Consider the following 22,793-nt stretch of genomic DNA (forward strand, 5'->3'; position numbering starts at 1 on the left):
GTTATACGGTCACGCCATCTTCAAACAGTTGGAGAGCAAAACAGTAAAACTCAATCCACAATGAATGACACGGATTTTACAATGTGCATTTGAGTGTTAGGTAAGTACTCAGACACGTATGCACAAGGCAGCCAATTTTCATCTATTTGACTCCGAACAAGAAACAGGGGATAAATGAAAATAGACTTCTTTGGACCAATGATTGATATGTTCTTATAGGGGAAGCTCATAATGATGTTATCCAGAATTCTGTATACAAAATAAAGGTCACAACTAAGGGAACAAAAACCAAAAAGAAAATGAAAGGTACAGCCATCGTTGAGAGCTAAATCTAAATTAATCTCATAAAAAATGGTGAAACTCATTATTGATATTCAGACCAAGTGAAACGGCCCTTAGACGGCAAATCCACTGTGCCTCAGTTTGTCTCAAGTGGTTGATCCTATCACTGCCTATCTCATTACCCTTGACATGATCCAGGGCATGGGAAGTGATACAAGTCTTACCTGGATGAGTCATATGAATATGTTACGCCACAGGGCATCTATCATCTTGATTTCTTATATTTCTCACATGTTCCAGAATTCGGGCCTTCAAACTCCATGTGCTGCTGCCAACATAAACCTTCTCACATGCACATTTTATCAAATAAACTACAAAAGTGGTATTGCAATTTATGAAAGATGTAATCTTAAATTCCCTTGAGTTGTTGTACTTTAAACTGGTGAGTTTATTAATTTTATGACTGCAAATACAACAATTGCCACATGTGTAGAAGCCCTGAGGCTTCTCTGGCAGCCAGGTCGATACTGAAATTTTAGGCTCCCTGACAAAGCTTGGACATAGTAGATCTTTTATGGTTTTCCTGTTAGGGTATGTGACTCCAGGCTTTGTTGTAACAATATCAGACGGAAGAGTATTGGATTTGAGTAAGTGACAATTCTTTCTCAATATGTTAAAGATGTGGCCACTAAACATATTGTGCTCCGCTATAAATGCAACCTTATTCTGATATGTCTTGTTTGCCTGATTGGTTTTAGGGACAAGGGTGTCTCTCCTATTAGGTTTTTTAACTTTATCCTCAGCTTTTATGAGACCATTTCTTGTTGGGAGCTGTTGATCGTAAATTTTACATTAAAGTTGTTATTATTGAGATATGTAAAATATTGGCTCAGATCTTCCTCACTGCCCTTCCAGATTAGGAACACATTGTTGATATATCTGATGTAAAAGAGGATGTTATCAATCCAATTAATGGCCCCGGGCATGCTCATCTCATACAGCCCCAAAAAGAGGTTAGCATAAGATGGAGCAAACCTGGAGTCCATAGCCATTCTCCGCTTTTGTAGAAACCAAGTTCTTCCATGCATGAAGGTATTCTGTGTGAGAATCGGTTCAGAGCACTCAAGGAGCATGCAAGTGTGCTCCAAATGACATGCATTTTGCTTGTATAGAAAATAGGTCAGGGTTCCATGATTCTTGTCTATACAAGTGTACAAAGTTTCCACATCCATGGTGACAAATGTGAAAACATCTACCCCCCACTTGAGATCCTCCAGTTTGCACAATAATTTCCCATTATCCTTCAAATAGGAAGGGAGGTTCTGGACAAAGGGCTTAAGAAATGAATCTACATACTCTGCTAGATTGTTCAGTGGGGCCCCCATTGCCCGATATAATTGGCCTTCCGGGAGGGAATGGGCCACCTTTGAGAATTTTTGGGAGTATGTAGATCACGGGGTGTCTAGAATTTTGTGCCAAAAGATATTTTTACTCTAGGTCGGTAATAAGACACAACTTATTCCACTCTGTTAACCTGGCATTGATTGTCCTTTCAATGGCTGATGTTGGATTACATTTGAATTTTTCATAGCAGTCAACCATACAAAGTTGGCGGTCAATTTCTGCTATGTAGTCTGTATGGTTCATTAAAACAATGTTGCCACCTTTATCTACCTTGCAGATCACCAGATTAGTATTGTCTCTAATGGATTGAAGAAAGGCCTTTTCTTTTTTACTCATATTTGACTTATGTGGCCATTTATTGTGATTGGCATAACTATCTTCCAGGCGATACAGATCTTAGGTGACCCTAGATGTAAATGTGTCTATCACCAAATTTATGATGCTGAGGAAATACATTTAGAGGTGTTGCGCACACCACTATCTATAGATACATCATCTACTACATCTAAATTGAGCGCAAAATCTGCCAAATCTCCTACATATCCTTCATCATGCAAGGTGGCAATTAAATGTGAAACATTGATGTCTGAAATAGTAAACTCAGAAGCACATGTGACTTCAACAATAGGAAGACGTACAGAGGAATGTTCAGCAATTTTTAAAATTATTTTGGGGCTGAGTGTGAATGTAGATAAATCCAAATGTATATTCTCAAAATTCGGTCTTTCCGTTGGACAAAAATTCAATCCTTTACAAAGAACTGAAGTCTCATGATCATTCAAAGTTCTGGAAGAAAGATTTACAACAGCAACAGAGGTGATGTCAGTCATATTATCTGCACTGTCCTCATCGTGATGCACAATCTCATCTATTTTTTGTTCTTTGTGTTCTCCATTCTTGCTATTGCACCGGCCCTTGTATTTTTTGCCACCCCTCTTTGTTTGTCGCCAAAGTTTTTCTTTTTGTTGCCAAGACGATAGCATTGTACTTCCCTTTACAAAACCGAGGGTGGGTTAGAACTGATGTTTGCTGTACAAGTGCTCTCACCTGGGTCACTCTCTACAGAAGAAATGGAGGTGCTGCTAGATGATATTCTGGTATCTCTCACTTCCCTACCATGTGTAGATGTTGATTTGCTGTTAATGTCGTCATACTTCCTGGCGAACGTAAATATACGTCCCCTTTCATAATCATTCTGATCTCTCTGTATCTTCTGTTGTTTCTTTTCCTTAAGACAAATCTGATAATTGGCTAGTTCCTTTTTCAAAATGACGTCGTTTTTTTGAATTGCATCGGACAAATCGATATTATTAATTTCTTTTTCCAGTACTACTATTTCCTCTCTAATCTTTTTGACTTTACGTTCAATTAATAGTTTTTTATTTGTATATATTTTAGACCTGAAGAAGTTTGCATGAGGACGAAACGCGTCGGCAGTCTTGTCAATTGTGTGTTGTTTTTTAATTGATCTATGGATTAAAAGAAAAAAGGGAACTGCTTCTACAATCAAAACGTCTATTGCTTTTCTCATTTTGGGAAGACACCAACAGTTTCTTTTGTGCTTCATTATGGACAATAAATGGCCTTTACTAATTATCTATTTGTTATCTTGAGTGCAGGGCCATTCACAGTTCATTTGTTTTAGTGGCTTTCTTGCCACTTTTTCTTGGGAGTCACATCCCAGGCTATTTTTACCTTTTTTCTCCAAAATTGTAGCCACATTACATGAAAAACGACTGGTGCAGACTTTTTGGCCTTGGTCCTCCTTTTTTGTGCTTTATAATTACAGAGACGATGTAACTGATTTTTAATATTAGAGTATGGCACAATATTTAGGCTTGTGACTTTCTCTTGCCCAAATGGGAATTGAAATTTTAGACCAGAATCCTACAACGTTTCTGAACCTCTGTATGGAGTATTTACGAGACACTTGTAAAATGGCACTCAAACCTTCTATGGAACTTGCCTTGGTGTAAAACTCTCATGACATTACAGGGATACCCAATCACAAGAAGCGATGGTTACAGTCGGCACTAGCAGTGACTCCTGTAACACAGGAAAACTAAACAGCCCCCTACAATAGAAGAATGGACAGACCCCATGATGGAAATAGCATCACATGAAAGGCACTGAATGATCAGATGCAAGTTTACTTAGCAATTTTGAATAGTATATTGCTTGGAGCAGCCAATAGTAATGCCTGACTTGGAGACTGAAATAAATAGCTCTTGATGTAATTGCATCATGTTAAGGAGGGCTCAGTGCAAAACGGACCAGATCAGATAATGGTTTTGCATATTTGACTTAGTAATAATGTGCCTTTGAAGTTATATGTACAGTTATAAGAACGCTGAGTATCAACGACTTTTGAGATTCTTGAACAATGGTCCTCATTATGATGGTGGTTGGACTTTTGTCTGACCACCATCCTTTCGGAAATGGGATTACCAGACTGGCTGTCGACGGTCCCGCCACAGGGATTAGGATCAGCGGTGACAATGTGTATGGTTTGTATTGTGGCATGCGCTGCGGGCTGAAAGCACATGCCACAGTACAAAAAATATACAGTTTGCATAGTCCTGCACTATGTTTCAGGCACCGTGTGATGCCTGCCACATGGTGCAGGGATATGTAGGGGAGCACTATAGGTGCCCCCCAGAACCCAAGGCTGAGAGGATGGGAAGCCTGCTAGGGGGCCCCCAAAGTCCCTTTCTGCCTGCCTTTTCATGGCAGGTTAACCGGCATGCAACCGTCGGCAGAAAGGGCCATTGTAATCCCCACGGCAGTGCCTGAGCAGGCACTGACACTGTTGTAGGGATTCAAGTCCCTCCGACTGACTGCCAACCATCCGGCCGACATTGTAATGTGGTGAGTGGACCTCCATGGTTCGATGGCTGTGAGACCGCCACTGACTGATGGTGGTAATCCCACCCCATCATAATCAGGTCCAATGTTCTTTTAAAAATTGAAATATCTCAAATAAATATATATTTTTTGTCAAGTGCATGTGAACATGCTGTGTAATAAAATAATCAAAAATTATTAGTTTGAGACCATTCTAGGTCATCACTTGTGGTAAAAATGCCTTGGTAAGTGCAAAAGATATGAAATAATGAACTTGGACAAACAGCCATCTGTTTAGCGACAGTCGGTGTATTGTCTGAGTAATATGAACAGATTTCACATTTCAGCCAGTTGATCAACTGAAATATTGAATTTTACTTTGAAAGGCACACTAGAAAATACATTAAAACGTATTTCCTTTTGCAGGTATAGCAGGCTGAATTGATAAAGCAACTTTACATAGATGCAGCCACCAGGGCCTCACCCTCCTTATCCGTCAGGTAAGTTGACATCATTTCAATAACTATTATTTCAGTTTCACTGTGCTCATCATAGCTCTCAAGCAATTTATTTAGCATGTTTTTTTGATGTGGGCAGGGCAGTACAGGTGTTGGTGCGCTATACAACAGATATCTGAACAACTATTAGAACATTGGAATGTGAAGCACTCTATTGAATACAATGGAGTACTCCGTGCTTCTACAGGCCAGTAAAAGCCCGAAGAGCAACATTCCACGTAGTGTTTGTTCACAACTCTTGCTGTGAACCAAGGTCTCTCAGAGCCCAAGGGGATTTAAACCCATCAGCCTCCGTGAGGCATTAATTTTGTTTGTTGGAACATTCTGCCCTCTAGTGGCAGAATGTTCTAATATAGTTGTAAGAACAAATGTCAGGAAGAGGCCACAAGGTCCTCAGGTAGCCTGGGATACTACTAATTTAAATTCTAGCTTAAGTCTGGGTTTTCCTAATGAAGAGGGAGTCCAGGTAGGATCAGGAAGACAATGTATGCCGGGACACAGGGTTGTTGGAATGACATCGCATTTGTTAACATCATAAACGGAATATCATCCACTAGTAAATAGGTAGTCCTAGTGCTCACACATACACAGTGACAAAGGTGCGCGAAGTGATAGGTGCTGATGACTTAAAAATTTTCACCTCATTGACAACATTGTACAAAACTCCAAAGGTATTATGTTAAGTGAAGGAGTTTTGGTTGTAAGAGTCGACGGCGTTTTGATCTCCTTTATTAAGTCATCATCAGGATGAAAGGACGTGTGAGCCGGAGAGATTTTATACGTAGACACAATGCAATTGAGGCCGATGGCCGAATGTCCAGTTGTCAATCACGGAATCAGGCTGCTCAATTATTGGTGGCAATTGTAAAATTAAGGAGTGGTTCGGGACCAGGATACAAGGTTCAATCTGGGAGCAGTTAAAGGCTGGGTATCCGTGCGATCAATCCAGGAATTACCGTGGTGCCCTGGCAGGGACGTGTATTTAATGGAGAAGAAGCGTATTCTGGTGGGGTAGAGCAACATCCAGCTACTGGTGCTCGACGCAGCAAGCTGACTGACCTGCTCTTGTTGGCTATAAGACTATATTATCTATAACACTTAGGTATATGAATACAACATATAGTTGATGCCCATCATGGGACCTAAAACTTACACAAGTTATACAAGGTAACAGATAGTGGAGGCAAGACATACGCTGTAACTTAGCTCACTTTTTTTTTCTATTGATTGCTTCCTCAGTCAGATATCTTTATTCGGTTTTATTACACAATAACCATGAAAGTACAGTCAAATCACATCATCAATGATTCTCCACAGCACTCTGTTACAACACACTGCATTGTGGTGCTGGTAGTTTCTGTCACTCGAACTACCGCTAAAAAACGTGGTCCAGGTGTGCGCCCTACCACTTAGAAAGAGGTGCTTACAAGATTGCTTTCAAGATTTTGTACAACTATATTCATGACATCAATATTTTTTGGGAAATTTTTGTACTTACCATTATAAATTTAGGATGTCAAAAAAATTTGACATATATATTTAGAACTCGATATTGTGATATGGAGATATTTTAGGTGTCGATATTCTGTCAGTGAACCTGTTTGATGTGTGTTTTGCCTGGGAGGTTGAGTCCGGCTGCTAAGTTGTGAAAGGTTTTTAGTCATTTGGTGAGTTGCTTGGGGAAACGCATCTCCGTACTGCCGTGAGGGAAACGGCTTACCTGCTGTGAGGCACAAACTCCAGGCTGCCAGTAATCCTCCCAGGACTCTTCCGTGAGGGAAACGCTTACCTGCTGTGAGGCACAAACTCCAGGCTGCCAGTAATCCTCCCAGGACTCTGCCGTGAGGGAAACGGCTTACCTGCTGTGAGGCACAAACTCCAGGCTGCCAGTAATCCTCCCAGGACTCTGCCGTGAGGGGAACGGCCGCCGGAACTCGCACTACACTTCCCAGGGTGCCCTCCTCTGGACGCCTGCCAACGCGTCATCAGAGGGAACCGGAGGCCCTGAAAAGACGCCAGGCACTCCCGCAGCACAGGACGCGCGCGGGCGAAGCCCGGCAAAGGGCGGGCTGTCTGTGGCCGTCAGGGGCTGGCAGAGGCTGCGCTGGGCCCCCCTCTAAGAACTTCCGCTTGAACTGTGGCGCATACTGAGGAACCACTTGTGGGTTAGTGAAAAGGGTGGCTTTTGTATATGAGTAAGTGAATAGGGGGGTTGTTTCAGATCGTTGTGGGCCTGTGACTAGGGGGTGTGGTAGGCTTGTTGTGTTGGGCTAACTGGGGTGGTTTTGACAGTTTTTTACAGTGGGTCTTGTACCTTTTTCGAGTTTTGTAAGTCAGCCCAGTAGCAACTGCTGTAAGTCTCCACACTCACAGACCTCATACATAATGGCCAGTACGGTACAAACAAGGTCATCCAAGCACATTCTGCTCACACCACCAGATTCCCGCCTGGTCGGTAAATCAAAGGGAATCCCCCTACACTTGATAAACCTACCGCAATTGACAGAATGTTGCGCAAAGCCATTGGGGCGATCGGTAATGAAATAGAGCGCACAGAGAGGCGTCTCTCATTAACCCCGCAAATTTACCTCACTCGCTCGCTACATGACTTTGAGATAGAAGCTTCTCTAACCCCACTAAACACTCTGCCAGATTCTGGGCTAACTGATATTCCTTGTGTCCAGTTGATGACCACTAACAACAACCCAGATATACATATAATGGGGGAGATGGCACAGACTGGCAAGAAAAAGAAGATTAGCACTAAGAAACCAAGGCAGAAGAGGGGTAAATCCATCGAGGCTCTGATTGAAACGCCCAATGCAGCTACAGGGGTACATAGAGGGGGCGGGCCACAGACACAAATTCCCCCGACGTGGGTAGCCCAAATTGTTAGTGACCTGCAGACTCATTTTGAGCAGCTTATTAACACTCAAATGAAATTAATTCTTAGCAGGCTAGACAAGGTGGTAACCCTTGCAAAAACAAAGGGCATGGGGGCTGGTATCGCATTGCCCCCACCAACCAGTACCACAGCACTGGAGGTTATTACCACAAACCCGGCTGCGGTACCATCTAGTAATTCCCCAAAAGGACAAATTACCACCGCCATACGCCCTTTACAGCCCCCAGGTCCCCAGCGGTCACATACTAGCCAGGCTCCTAATGGTCACACTACAAGCTCAGGCAAGGTAATTCCCGGTGCAACGAAAGGCACTCATCAAGCCATTGTACATAGGCAGCCTTCACCTGAACCCCCATCTCGGCGCCAAGCAGAAGGACCACCCCTATTGTAACCATCAATCCTCACCCTGTATAAATTTACCCCCTGAAGCTGCACCATACGTAATTATACTAACGGAGGTCCCGGAGTTGAAGCCAGATCAAACAGAGGCCTATGACGAGCTGAAGAACAAAACCATGTTCTGGCTGAACAAGCATAGGCCGCTAGCAGGAAATGAACAGGGGGAAATTTTGTTGGTCTGTAGGGTGAGTTGGTTGGGGAACAGGCCCAAGGATACGTGGTGGTAAACTTTAGGAACCACCGCGTCGTCGATCAAATATTAAGGTCGGGACAGACTAGCTATTCCAGCAACATCAGATCTATGCCCTTAAGTTTATTTTATTTAAGGGGTACCCGCAGCCCGGGTTTAGATCCTGTCTGGCAAAGTAGAAGGGATAGTAACTTGGTTAGGTTTTGTCGCCCACTTCCATATGCGTCCCTCGCGAACCAAGGAGCATTGAACCTAAAGAATAGATTCGATCCCCTAATGTCCTTGGAGGAGTTGGATTGACTACTGAGTGATAGAGCCTACCCCAAGAGACAATGTGGGAAAAAAGGTTCCTCCCCCCAAATTGCCCAGACCATAACTTCATCCCATTACCCCTCACTGACTGATTCACTAAGTACAGTCTTAGAGTCGACGGGTGGGACCACTGATGATCTACTAGTTAGACCCCCAGTTAGTATGGAAACAACAGGGTTGGACCTTATCCTCTCACGCCCTCAGCAACTGGCAAAATTACACAACCCCCCTAGGCCCAAGGAAGTCCCGAATAGCGATGGGATAGAAAACAATAACCCAGCCACACTTCCGTCAAGAGTGACACAAATGCAGGAGAGGTTAAAGCTGCTATCATGGAATATCGCGGGACTAGCAGCGAAATTTGATAGTCAGGATTGGAAGCAATATATCACCAGGTTTCAGGTAATCTGTTTGCAGGAAACCTGAGTGATTGACTGCAACCCTTTTTATCTAGCGGGGTATAAGTGTTTTTCTGTGCCCGCCCAGAAGTCACCCTCGGGGAGAGCCATGGGAGGACTGATCACATACGTGGATTTACAGGTGGAAGGAGTGTGGACCAACTTAAATTGGTCTTCACATAACATGCAGGCCCTTAGATTACACACTAATGGGTTAAACATCCTCCTGATCAACTTGTATAACGCAGTGGGAGCCAATGGGAAGGGATCGAAAATAAGAGAATTGGACACTTGTCTAAATGTTGAGACTGCATCAAGGAAGAGCGCGGTGGCGCCGCTTGTGGTTCTAGCAGGCGACTTTAATTGCCACCTGTGCCCGACCCTGAGACCTGTTAATGAGGATTGGTCCCGTTGCACTGTGGAGGATGGCCCGCACTTCCTGCATTCCCCCGAGGGGATGGAATTGGATAGGGTCTTGAAAAGCTATGCCTTTGTTCACACTATTGATCTTGTGGCATTGGGATGTGGAGATGAGATCAACCCCACATTCAAGGGTAGAGGATGTCGTTCCTTCATTGACTATATTGTGGTCTCCAGCCTATTTAAAGCCTGGATTAAAGGGGCAGACATTGAATGGAGCATATTCAGTGATCATAACCCCCTAGTGTTGGAGTTAAAAGGCTTATCCCTTAGAAGTGTTAGTAGAGGTGTAGGGGTGGATAGCATAGAGAGGGCAACGGATCAGGGGAGACGACTTAGATGGTCCAAAGTGGATGGGGACACTTTTTATAAATCTTTAATGGAGAAAGGTATAGATGAATTTAAGGTGTGTCTCGACCTGTCCGTGGAGGGTGTTGCTGTTCTTAAAGCATTTGAGGAAATGGCGCACCTAATTGACGGACTACTAAGGAACACTAAGAAAGTGAGAGCAAACACCACCCCCAGATGGTTCGATAATGACTGCTCTCGGGCACATAAAGAGCTGAAATCCAGCCTGAAAACCCTACCCCGGGACAAGCCACGCATTGCACAATGTAGGCTCGCATATAAAAAGGCACTAAAATGTAGGAAATACTCCCTCCAATCTCAAGCCTGGGAGGACTTAAGGGAGTCAGCAGACAGAAGGGATCAGACAGAGTTCTGGAAAATTATAAATAACCCATGTTTCCAGGACACTAATGCCCCAGAAATTGGCAACACTATTCTTCCAGAACAATGGCATAACCACTTTAAAAATGTATATAACCATACTGCTGAAAATAACGAGGATGATGGGTCGGGCCCTCGGTGGGTAGCCAGGATTGAGTTCACACTGGAGGAAATAGTAGGGGCCATTCAGGGTTTAACCAAAAATAAAGTGCCAGGCCCAGATGGTATACCACCTGACCTATACTTAAGTAACGTGGAGCTGTGGGCCCCCATCCTCACGAGGGTTCTAAACGCAGCGGTCACATCTGGCCTCCCGCGTTCTTGGTCAACAGCAATAATAGTCCACATTTTTAAAAAAGGGAATAGGGACAATCCCCAATGTTACCGACCGATATCCCTGATCGACGTAACAGCGAAAGTGTTGGGCCGTGTGGTCCCCAATCGCCTCACAGAGTGGGCTGATGCACACCAAATTATTACCGACACGCAATACTGGTTCAGGGAGGGAAGGTCAACAACGGATCAATGCCTGAATCTTTATCTCCTGGTCTCTAAATACACCCTAGCTAGTAATGAGCAGTATACTTAGGGTTTATGGATCTCTCTGTTGCTTTCGACCATGTTAATAGAGAGAAGCTGTGGGCCCTGCTGATTAGATTAGGGGTTGAACAGGACTTAGTTAATATATTGAATGCACTACATTGGAATACTTCTGCTAAAGTGCGCTTCAACCCGGAAGGGGGCACTACATCACCTTTTCCATGTAACAGTGGGGTCAGGCAGGGTTGCATTTTAGCTCAATTTCTGTTCTCCTTATATATTAATAATTTAGACATGGAATTAGGCAAACTAGGAGTAGATTCCACCCAAGTAGGTTTCCGCCCTGTCCCGGTCCTGCTATACGCGGATGACGCGGTGCTTTTAGCCCGTACCCCTAAGGGACTCCAGAGCTTGTTTGACGGCTTTGCCAGCTTTATGAACACGTTAGACTTATCGCCAAATCTGGATAAGTCCTACGTTATGCTGACAGGGACCAAACCCTGTAAGAAGTTTTCTTACAAGATAGGCACTCACAGACTAGGGCAGGTGCAGTCCTTTTCCTATCTAGGCTTGTTATTTGATGGGTTTTTAAACTTCAAACTTCTAGTGGAAGAGCGACGCTCAAAACTGGTGGCCTCGACCGGGGCGATAATGAATTACGGATGCAGGCTGGGAAGGTGGTCACCCGAACCAGTTATGAACCTATATGGATTGATTTGTTGCTCTAAAGTGGCATATGGGTCAGAAGTTTGGGGCTTTGCAAATACCAAGCAGCTACAGGCAGAGGAAAATAAATAATTTAGAAAGGCACTCAAAACCCCGCAAAGTATCCCCGCCTATATTATTCACGAGAAACTGGGAGGGGCATACATTGAGGACCTAATAAAGGTTAGCCCTCTTATAGCCTGGCTGAAGATCTGGACTAACAACGAGGCAGATCTAAGCAGACAAATTATTAAAGACTGCCTGAAAAGGGACAAAGGAATGAGTATCCCCTGGTTAAAATATGTGAAGGGCACATTCGAGGGAATTGGTTGCAAGAATATTTTTACTAACCCCAATGAAATCACCCCCCATGACAAACTGAGAGTCAGAAAAATGTTTGGGGAATGGGCAGCCTCATGTAGGGCCGCTGTAGATGAACGTAAATCCACAGTTGGTGCCTATAGATTATTGAAAACAGAGGAAGGAATGGAACCTTATCTCGCCCTCATGCACAATGCACAGGACAGATTTTTAATGACCCGTTTTTGGCTCAACCTTTTACATCACATACTGGCTGATCCACCAGGTTTTACCTCAACGGTTGAGCAGAAGGGTACCTGCGGCTGCGACAATAGGTCTCTGCAGGATACCCTTCATTTTGTACTTTTATGTTCATTTTACACTTCACATAGGCGTAGTTTTTAGTAGGAATTTTAAAACAGGCAAAGTTTAAACACGCCAAGGTCGCTTTACTGTTTCTGCCAAAGGCCAATGATCCTCACACTCTGTTTGTATAATGAATTTTATCAAGGTTTCTATAAGGCTACGGAACTCAAGAGGGCGGTGTTGAATGCATTTTTTGTCAATTGTTTAATTACTGGCACATAAATTGTGTTTTATGGATTTTAATAGTTTATCATGTACTTTTATGGTATTTTTTTAATACCGAATAAAGATCCATTGACTCGACTTGAGTTGCTTGGTGATTCAGGTGTAGAGTATTTTGCTAGTTTTGCTTGCAGGTGACAAAGGCATGAGTGATGTTTTTTTTGGTGTTGCTTCGGATCCGTTTGAGCATATTCTTTAGCATCCTCAGAGTGCAAAAGCAAGATCCTGTAACATGATTGACTTGCAAGGTCATTTACAGTTTGCTGTCAATGACGAGGCTGAAATTCCTGGTGGTGGTGCTGGGGTGAGTGTGGGCCTAAGGTCAGCCAGCCACCAGATGTAGTCTCATGATGTGGTGTTTTATCTGAAGATCACTACTTTTCTTTTGTCAGTGTTGAGCTTTAGACAGTTGGACTTCATTCAGCTGGTGACTTCTCTCATGAAGGTGATGTATGTGTTCCTTGTATTATGTGTGCTGTCCAAGATTGAGAGTATGAGTTTCAGTTGAAATGAAAACGATATTTATAGAGCGTGGCAAATACCCAAAGGTGTCTAGGCGCTAGCTCATGGAGCAGACGAACGCTGAAAAACTACCCTACAGGATCAGGGATTGAACAGCCAGGTTTATAATGCATTAGTAAAAGCAAGCAGTTGAGTTTCCCTTCTTAGTCCTAAGGGGAGGGTTTTCCAGAGTCTGGTGGTGCCTACCAGAAAACTTCTGCCCCCCCCCCCTCCCATTCCAGCTTTCCTGAACCTGGGAATCACTAGGTTGTGAGCAAAGGAAGTCCTCAGCGACCGAGCTGGAGCGTACCATTGGAAATATTGCCTGAAAAAGCTCGGGCCTCAGGTCATCAGCAAAGGAAAGGATTACATTAGCCGAAGGGCTCATTTTTGCGTTGAAGAGGGTCATGCTGATGGATGAACTTTGTCACACTCCTCAGATGTGTATGCAAGCTTCTGAGGAGTGTGGTGCCAGGCTGACAGCTTGTGTTCTGTCCATCAAGAATGAGCAGATCCTGTGGAAAGCAGGTCCATAGATGCTATCCTTGTGTAGGTGTCTAATGAGGCTGGAGTGAGAGACCATGTTGAATGATGCAGAGAGGTCCAGGAGGATGAGTGCCACTGTATATTTTCTGTCCAGGATCATGAAAATTTCATCTCTGCAGCAATGAGGGTTGTTTCTGAGTTGTGGGTGGGTCTGGAGCTGGACTCCATGGGGTAGAGGAGCTGGTGGTTGCTTGGATGGTCATTGAGGCATCTGTTATTGATCTTCTCCTCGTCGTTGGCTCAGTACAGTAGAAGACGGAATATTCTGTACTAGGCAAGCATGGTGGGCCAGCGGAGGGTTTTCTGAGCAGGGGAATGACCATGGCATGTTTCCAAGTGTCTGGGAAGGAGGCAGAGTGATTGGAGGCATTGAGGATGGGAGTTAGAGCTTCAATGACAGGTGTGAGTCCTATGGTGAAGGCATGGTGCAAGCAGGTGTCTGAAGGGCCCCAGAGTGGGTGGACTGCTTGGTAGCAGCTGTCTCAGTAATGGCAACAGCAGGTCATGAGGTCCGGGTTTTTTCTTTATCTGAGATAGGGAGATGAGTGGTGAGGGCAAGATGGCCCGGTTGAGGAGGAAAGTTCCAGCATATGGATGTGATCTTGTTGCAGAAGAATCCTGAGAGTTTGTTGCAGAGATCTCATGAGGGGGTGTGTTGCTGCAGGAGGCTCCAGGTGTGGTGTGATCTTTTATGATGGTGAAGATTTCCTTTCTGGTGTTAGTGCTGACACTGATGCATTTGCAAGTACTCTGCACTTGTTGTACCAAACCTGTTGGGGGTAGTATCTCGGGGTGGATCGGTGTTGGTTTATTGACTGCGATGTTGCTGAAGGAGGTGAAGATTGGGTCTAAGAGCTGTCTGGTGGCGTAAGTGGGTTCGTTTATGTGTTGGGTGAGGACAAGTATTGCAAAGTTTTCTAGAAGGCTGGTTGAATTTTAGGACGGTATGGTCTTCCAGGGTGAATTTGGCTTTGATATATAACTTGAATATGAGGTGGTCCATGTAGCTGGTGGAAATCGTAGTGGAGGTAGTTCAGCAGATGGTGTCCTTGAAAATGATAACAATTCTCCTCCAAGCTTATGTTGTTGGTCTTGCCTGATGATCTTGCAGATGGTAGGAATGGCTGTAGCGATGTCTGTGCTATCACCGAGTTGAGCTATGTTTCCATGAGGAATAGCAATTACGGGGCATTGTTGTGTAGTAGGTTCCAGATCTTCATGGCGAGTTTGTTGAGTGAGAGGGTGTTGAGGAGCCTGCATGGGAATGTGCACTGCTGTGTGGGAGGTGGTAGATCTGTGTGAGTGTGAGAGAGTAGAAAATTGGATGTTGTTTGTGTGAGCCTAGGTAGTGTTGGGTATGAGTGGGTGCATGAGATTGTGCAGGAGGCTTCCTCTGTGTTGTGTGGCAGAGTGCAGCTGAAGATCAGCCAGATGTGGCTGGAGTTGAGTGGATGGATGTTGCAGAATGTTAGCAGTTGATGTGGGGAGGACGAGGATACTTGGCACTGGACACAGTCCACATGTTTTTGGGCACATATAGGCTTGGCTTTGGTGAGCCTTTGGTATGTCAGGTGTGTGTCCGCTCTGCGGCTGCTATTAAGTTGCTCCAGGGAGAGGGAAGGAGCGCAGAGGCAGTGGGCAGATCTGAGGAGTGCACAGGAGACAGGAAGCGGGAGAGAAAAATCTTGACATGAGAACAGGTAAGGAGCGCTGGGGTGAGGAATGGCAGGTAATGAAGGGTGTTGCCATAAGATGGCACCACAGGCCATAAAACGGAGCAAAATGCAACATTAGGAGGCACAAAAAGGGCAACTAAGAGATATAAATCATAAGGCTTGACGATTTAGACTGGTGCATGCTAGCCGAAAAGCAAATCTATGAAAGTAGAAGCTGTCCCAAGAAATGGATCAAGATTTGAAAAACATGGCAAACCTATTGTGGACTGAATTTGTCCATGTGAATCATGATATGAGTAGCATTGGTACCCGAATGGTAAACAACCTTGGACTCACCTGGTAAGTGATGAATGGGCGTGGTACACCCACTGTAATAGCCATGAGCTGGAAAGCTCAAAACTTTTAAGTGTTGTGAGTGGCAACTAGTTGTTCTGTATGTTTGTTTACTAAATAAAAAGAATAAAATAAAGAAATCACAGAGGAGAAACAGAAGCACATGAAACAGGTGAAGTCAGGCACAAAACACAAGGCTAAGAGGAGTGAGAGGCCCAAACAAGAGCCGAAAAACTGATAACAAGAGGAACAAAGCACGGGCATAAAGTCAAAATAGGCACTTACAGGAGGCCTGGAAAACAGATAAAGGAGGCACAAAGCAATGGCACAAAGCAACAATACAAATCAATGCTAGGGCAGGTCTGAAGATTAGTGAGAGCACAAGTGAGAGAGATTGAGAGAGAGTGGGAGAGATAGAGAGAGAGAGAGAACGAAAGAGAGAAAGAAAGAGACAGAGAGAAAAAAAGAGAGTGGGAGCGGCCAGCAGAGGAACAAGCAGGAGTCTCAGGCCTCAGAGCTGGGTCTGGATTGGCCTTTCCTGGATAGAGGTGAAGGCACAGGTAAGCACTAGGTGCAAGATTGAATTTACTCAATCTCTATGAAAGGAATTGGCTCTCCCATATACAAATTCTTCATTATACTCTCGTCTTGGTTAGATTAAATGCTTAGACAATGATCTTCCTTTCAAATGTCGAAGGAGAAAATAACCCTGCTTATGAAAACAGCTTACCACTAGAATGTACAAAAGAACTAGCAGACTAGTTTAACTAATCTAAGCTCTTAGGACCTCTTTTGAGATGGAAATTGGACAGCTGCGAAAAATTGGACAGACTCTGACAAGAGCCACTACTGGCTTAATTTTGGAAAAATACTTTGACAGACCCAAAATCTATGAGAATAGCACATGTGGTGGATGCTCTATTTCTGGGAGTCCTTCCGATGCCATTTCCACTGGCTTTTGTTCTTGTCATAGTCTGACATACTTTGGTGGTATAGGAGAGTAAATATGCATGAAGGTTTCCCAAAATCTGAGAAACTTGCTGTATCTCAGGGACATTATTTTTTATTTTTTTATGCAAACAGACTTCCTCCTGGGAACCAAAGAAATTTGCTGACATGGCACCATAGTATTGCAGCCATGCTGTCACTTTTTTGCATTTTGTTTGGCATGCATGCCTTCTGCCGCTGAGATTGGAGCTTCTGCAGAAAATGAAAGTCACTCATACAGCGGTCATCTCTAAATAATAAGTGCTGCCATGCTGAGCTTTCAAAATTTATGATTTTCATAAAAACGAGCTTTCAAAACTTATGATTTTCATAAAGACGGGTCTACCTGTCTTCTGGTTTACACTTAGATAACATTGACTTCCAGCCACAAAATTTTGAAAGGCAAAACCCAAAAGTACGTAAAATTACACCAGTGTGTTCCTTATTACTTGTTGTTCACTGATTTTGACATGAAATCAAAAAATCTACACGCATATTGTGGGACAAAACTCCTTCAAGTATGACAGAATAGTGACCACCCTAATTTCTCATTACTAAAAGATCACAGAACAAATATTGAGGTCCAAAATATCTACTTTACATACATATTTAACACAAAGTAGCAGATTATCAAATACAAAAACACTGTTACCAATATTATCTGGAAAATATTTTTAAATGTAATTGACACTATTGTAACATACAAAAGGATAAATTCATTTTTAGAAAAGTAATACTTTTTTCAAATGTAGCATTACACACATGGAAACATTAATTAAATAATGGATACAAGTAACTTGCTTTAATAATGAATATAAAAAGAATCAAAATATTTAGGTATGAATGGATTTAATATTATATTATTAATTGAAAGTAAATAATTAAGCATAATACAAACATATATAGAACTAGTTTAACATCTAACACTATTACATTTATATTAAACAATTAAAGAATTAAAAAATATATATATTACAAACTAATATTAACAAATAATAAAACAAATGAAAACTATAAAATACTTTTAAAAACACATCTAACAATAAAATACATGTAAATATTTTCAAATATAAATTTTTAAATAGAATATCCACAAAATATTTTATAAAACACACAAAATTACATACAAATAATGTCTAACTCAAATCTAAAAACATTTAAAAAATAATAAACAATTTAATTACACCACAATACCTATAACCCTGCAAGCATTAGTAGAAAATCATAAAGTGGTACACGTTTAAGGAAAATGCAAACATAGGATAATCAAACTTTATGTAAACTGCAAACATTAACTAGAAGTTGGTGGTAATTTGCGAATCCTTAATGGCATTTTTCGAATATTTTTTGTTTGATACATTGCATTTAAGGAATCGCAAAATTTGCGATTCCTTAAGTGCAATCGCAAAATAAGGAATTGCAAATTTTGCTATTCCTTATTTTGCATCAAACATGTTTGATACATACCATTTGTCTAATTAGCATTCGCAAAGGCCGAAATTCGCAGAATTTCGGCCTTTGCGAATGCTAATTAACTTGATACATATGGCCCTAAGTGGTAGTTGTGAAGAGCATCCTTCAGGCTTAGTCCAGAAGGAGTGTAAAGCAGCTTATTTTACCAGAACGTAATCTTATCAGTAATGATGAAGTGAAAAAGAACCACTGCGTTTTTATAAAAACAGGTATTTATGATAAAGTACTCAATAACACATACAAATATCTCCTACCTGGGGATATATACACAATGCACACAATACTTCTTAAAGAAGACAGGTAAGTATCATGATATACACAGTGGTCGCCCCGGGGTACCAAACCATATACTAAGTTAGTGGGTTGTGAACCTCGACCTAAGCCAAAACCTTACCCAAAAGACGTAAAGGTGCAGGGGACCCAAGGAACCACCCAAGGTAAGTAACCAGTTACCCCACGGAGGCTGTATGCAGAGTGGGAACACTACTGCATGCTCAGTTCAAGTCAATGGGTAAGTTGCTGTTGCAATTTTAAAGAAGAGGGACCCTTCCTGGTGGACCCTAAAGAACCCCCATGGAAGACAGATTGTTGGAGAGCCACCCCACCCTTGGATACCCTAGGAACTAGGATATCTACACCAAGGAAGTCGGGTGCGTAGGTGTGAAGTGGCGTCAGGAACCACTGTCGAACTCAATGGTGGACTTCAATAAGATGCCGCTGGTGAAGAAGGTGAAAGAGTCCGGTGGAATCCAAAGGGGGATTCGAGATGTGAAAGTACCTGCAAGCAGAGGGGACAGAGTCGATGTCACTCAGCAGTGACCAGGGGTACAAAAGGCGAATGCACACTGATGTCGGGTGTTGCAGGAGAGCTGACGATGACCTTGGAGCTGCAACTGTGGGGACCCTGCGAGGCAGTGGAAGACCAGGAGCCGTTCAAGAGCTGTCCCATGTCCAGCAAGGCCCAAGAGACTTACCAAGTGGAGGGGATTCAGAGCAGGCTCCAACCAAACAGGGGAGCCCACTGGGATCAAAGAAGTCCTTTGAGAGGACCCGAAGATCTCTGGAGTCTACTAGCCTTAGCAGCGGCCAGCTGACACAGTGCACAGGGACTCAGGAGGAGATGTTCAATGGGCAAAATAGCACCTCGCAAATTGCGAGTCTTTTGAGACTCGCAATTTGAGAGGCACTGTTTGGCATGCACAACAGTGTGTTTAACACTGGTTCCGATTCCCAATGGGGTCGCAAATTGTGAGGCTCATGAATAAAAATGAGCTTCTCGCAATTTGCGAGCCTATTGGGAATGACAGACCCTCCCAGGGATGGTGGCATGCTGGGCTCAGCAGACCACAATCTCTGTGATTGATTTAAAAGAAAGCAGCTCTTTTTTTTTATATTGCAACCCGTTTTTCTGAAAGGAATACAGGTTACAATTTTTTTTTTAAAATGAAACGTTTTCGTTCATTTTTACAGGGCAGGCAATGGTCCCTGGGACCACTGCCTAACATTAAAACATATTTTTGGAGCCAGTCACAAAAGGGAAGGGGGTCCCCTGGGGACTCCTTCCCATTTGCGGCGTCATTACCACCCTCTTGAAAAGGTCGGTAATTTGCGAGTGTTTTGCGACTGCAATTGCGGTTGCAAAACATCCATACATGGCTCTGCGATCGCTATTAGGAAGGCAACGTCCCTTCCTAATAGTGACTCGCAATAAATTATTTCGCGAGTCGCAAACATTTTTGCGAATCCCAAAATAGTTTAAGTACACGGCCCAGACAAAAATTCTATGCGGAAACGGTTCGCAAACCCCTTCGCGAATGCAATTTTACATCGTACATCTGGCCCTCAGTTCCAAATGTACAGGCAAGGGATACTGGCCTCAAAATCGGTCTGAGGGCAGGGCAGGCATTGAGGGAGTTGCAGAGCCATCACCTGTGTCAAAGAGCCTGTTGAGTCCGTAGGAGCCCATGATCAGCAAACCGATCAGCAATGTTGCGGTGCCTGCAAATGAAGGGGAGTGACTCCTTCACTCCCAGGGAGATTCCATTGGATGTTTTGGATGCCCACGGGCCCTGTGAGGGACCTGTGGGGAGCATGGACACGGTTGAGGCAACAGACTCGCAGGTTGATGAGGCCCGGAGCATTTAGAGTCTTCCCGGTTGCAGTCTCAGTTTCCCTAAGCGAAGTTCAATGCGGTCAGTCTGACTCGGTCAGCACGACGCGGTCAGAGTGTCCAGCCGGTTGAAGATGACGTCGAGTAGGAACTGAATCGAATATCAGGATGAATCTAAGGACCTGCGCACAGGTGAGCCCTTGAGTACCCCATGGAAAGACGTGGGATGAGTCAGGGGTACCTCCCAAAGAAGGGCTGGACAGTGGAGAGGATACTCTCATGTCCTTTATCCAGTTTTGTGCCAGCGCGGCCACCAACAGCTCCCTGAATTGGTTTGAACTGGAGTATGGAAGGAGGGCACCAAGTGTGCTCTTCAAGCAGTCTCAGTGGTGCTGGCAAGCACACCCACCCTGCCCCAATATACTTAACCCTGTCTGGGTGATTGTCACACCACCCTGTGACAGGATATCTATTGTTCTTTCTGCCGCTGCTTAAGCTTGGCCCAGCAGCAGGAGGGCAGAATCATGTCTCTGGTTGGCAGCAGCCCTAGCTTGCTGTCTGATTCTGGAAGACTTGTACTGGGTGCACCGATGTCCTCCCGGAGGAGATTTACAGTGCATGGAATTATACCTCCCACACCGGCTACTGAGTGGGGGTATGATTCCAACATGTTTGATACCAAACATGACAGGGTTTGTTACAGCCAGTGTAGAGTTAGCAATCTCATAATGACGCATGGCCACTCCATGTATCCTAATGGCTGATGCACTTACAACCAGGGAGAATGGACTCCGAAGGCTGTAGGGCTGTCCTGCTACTGCACGGGCACCTTCACACTTAAAACCAAGCACCCTTCCTTCAGGATTAAAAGGCCTGCTTTAGGGGTGACTTATAGGTTCGTTTGTAAGTGGGGCTGCACCAGCTTACACCGGCTGCAATGGCAAACCTTTACTCTGAGTTTGTGGGGTCTCCCATGGGTGGTACAATGCATACTTCAACACATGGGGAACCCCTGGTGTACCTATGCCCTGTGTACCTCAGTACCATATACTAGGGACCTATGAAGGTTCACCAGTAGCCAATCTGGGATGAACCTAAGTACTCACCATAACCAATTTAGGGGAGAAAGCACTGAGACTGGGGTCCTGATTAGTATGATCCCAGTCAGACTAGTCAGAAACAGCACACCAGGCAAAAAGTGGGGGTAACCATTAAAGCAGATCCTACTTTTCTACAGGAGGTCTTAGGGGAACCAGCACCAGTACATGGCGCAAACCCAATGTCTGTGGGCAGAGGGGGTCCTCAGAACCATTAAGGACCTGATTGATGGCCTCCATGTGCCTTCCCTCTGCTGCAGCAACCTGCAATGGGCAGCCAGTGATTGTCATGGGCCCTCGTGGCTCAACGCGGCATGGAACACCGGGGAACAGCATCACCCAATCACAGTGCTGTGGTGCAGCCTTGGCTTGTAGGCCAGCTAGCCCTGAGGAGTTGGCCCTTGAGGGTGTAGCTGAGGCAGTGCATTATATCACTAACCAACTGGGCGGGGTGGGTGCACAAGGACGACTGTGATGCCAATGATTGTCAAATATTTCTTGCTCCTTCACCCAACTGTTTGCTCCCTTACCGGAGGACTTGCAGCAGGGGAGCCACTTTAGGCCGGATCAGGACAACACCCAGCTCTCCACGCCGCATAGTGCTTGTGAAGGCACAGCGCTGGCCCAGGCCTCCACCTGCTTTCAGCTGGACATAGCGTACCACTGGGAAGGTAGCCAGTCTATTTACATACTCGCGAAGGGCAGACTGAATACCCTATGGGGGGGGGGGGCATGGATTGTCAGGAACTCACTGTCACAGTGTAGGCCTCAGACTGTGCACTGGCCCTTGCTGGGACTTACTCTACTATTCTATTCAACTACTCCATCAGTGTGCCACCCCAGGGGTGAACAGGTGATCTTGAGGACCCAGTGGATGCTGGGGTGCCACTGAGAGAGTGGCACAGTCTAACTCCCTGACTTCACTGTCACTTACTCACCGGCTCAAATGGGGTGACACGCCGGTCAACAGGGGCAAACACATGCACCTGGGAGGCTGAATGACTGCAGGCCCTCCGTACAGTGTGTGATTGCGTCCAGTAAGTCAACACAGCAGCTAATCTTCATCCACCCCTTCCACGGGCCCCTTGGAACACACAATGACCTGATACTCAAAGAAATCAATGGTAATGGACAGATTGGAGGTCATGGGTGCAAAGATGTCAAACCTGATGGAGAAAATGCAGTCTATCCAGACGGACCCCACCGGTTTTCAGGACAAAGTGGAGGGGTTAGAGTAATGCTTGACAGAATTGGAAACGAGAATCGCCAACATCCGAGGCAAGGGCCCAGAATTCTGGTGCATGCGCAACAAGATCACTGACCTTGAAGACAGGAGCCGCAGGGACAATGTTTGCTTCTTCGTTATCCCGTAAAAGGCAGAGGGGACTGATGTGTAAGGCTTCCTCCAAAATCTGCTTCCAAAACTCTTGAGCCATGTTTCCCCCCTTAGTGGAGAGACAAAGAACCCACAAAATCTCACCACAAAGACCGAAAAAATCAGATAGGGCATATCCCATCTGTTAGAATAAAAATGTT

The 22,793-nt window shown here is 44.3% G+C and overlaps 1 long non-coding RNA gene across 1 annotated transcript in view; it reads left to right on the forward strand.

The window, feature by feature from the left end:
• Positions 1–22,793, forward strand: part of LOC144785348 (uncharacterized) — a 163,452-nt gene that overhangs the window by 122,124 nt on the left and 18,535 nt on the right. Inside the window, exon 2 of the long non-coding RNA XR_013601834.1 lies at positions 4,957–5,030. This is a non-coding gene — a long non-coding RNA (uncharacterized LOC144785348). The remainder of the gene's footprint in view (positions 1–4,956; positions 5,031–22,793) is intronic.

This window comes from Lissotriton helveticus, chromosome 10 (genome assembly GCF_964261635.1).
Source record: "Lissotriton helveticus chromosome 10, aLisHel1.1, whole genome shotgun sequence".
Taxonomy (NCBI): Eukaryota; Metazoa; Chordata; class Amphibia; order Caudata; family Salamandridae; genus Lissotriton; species Lissotriton helveticus.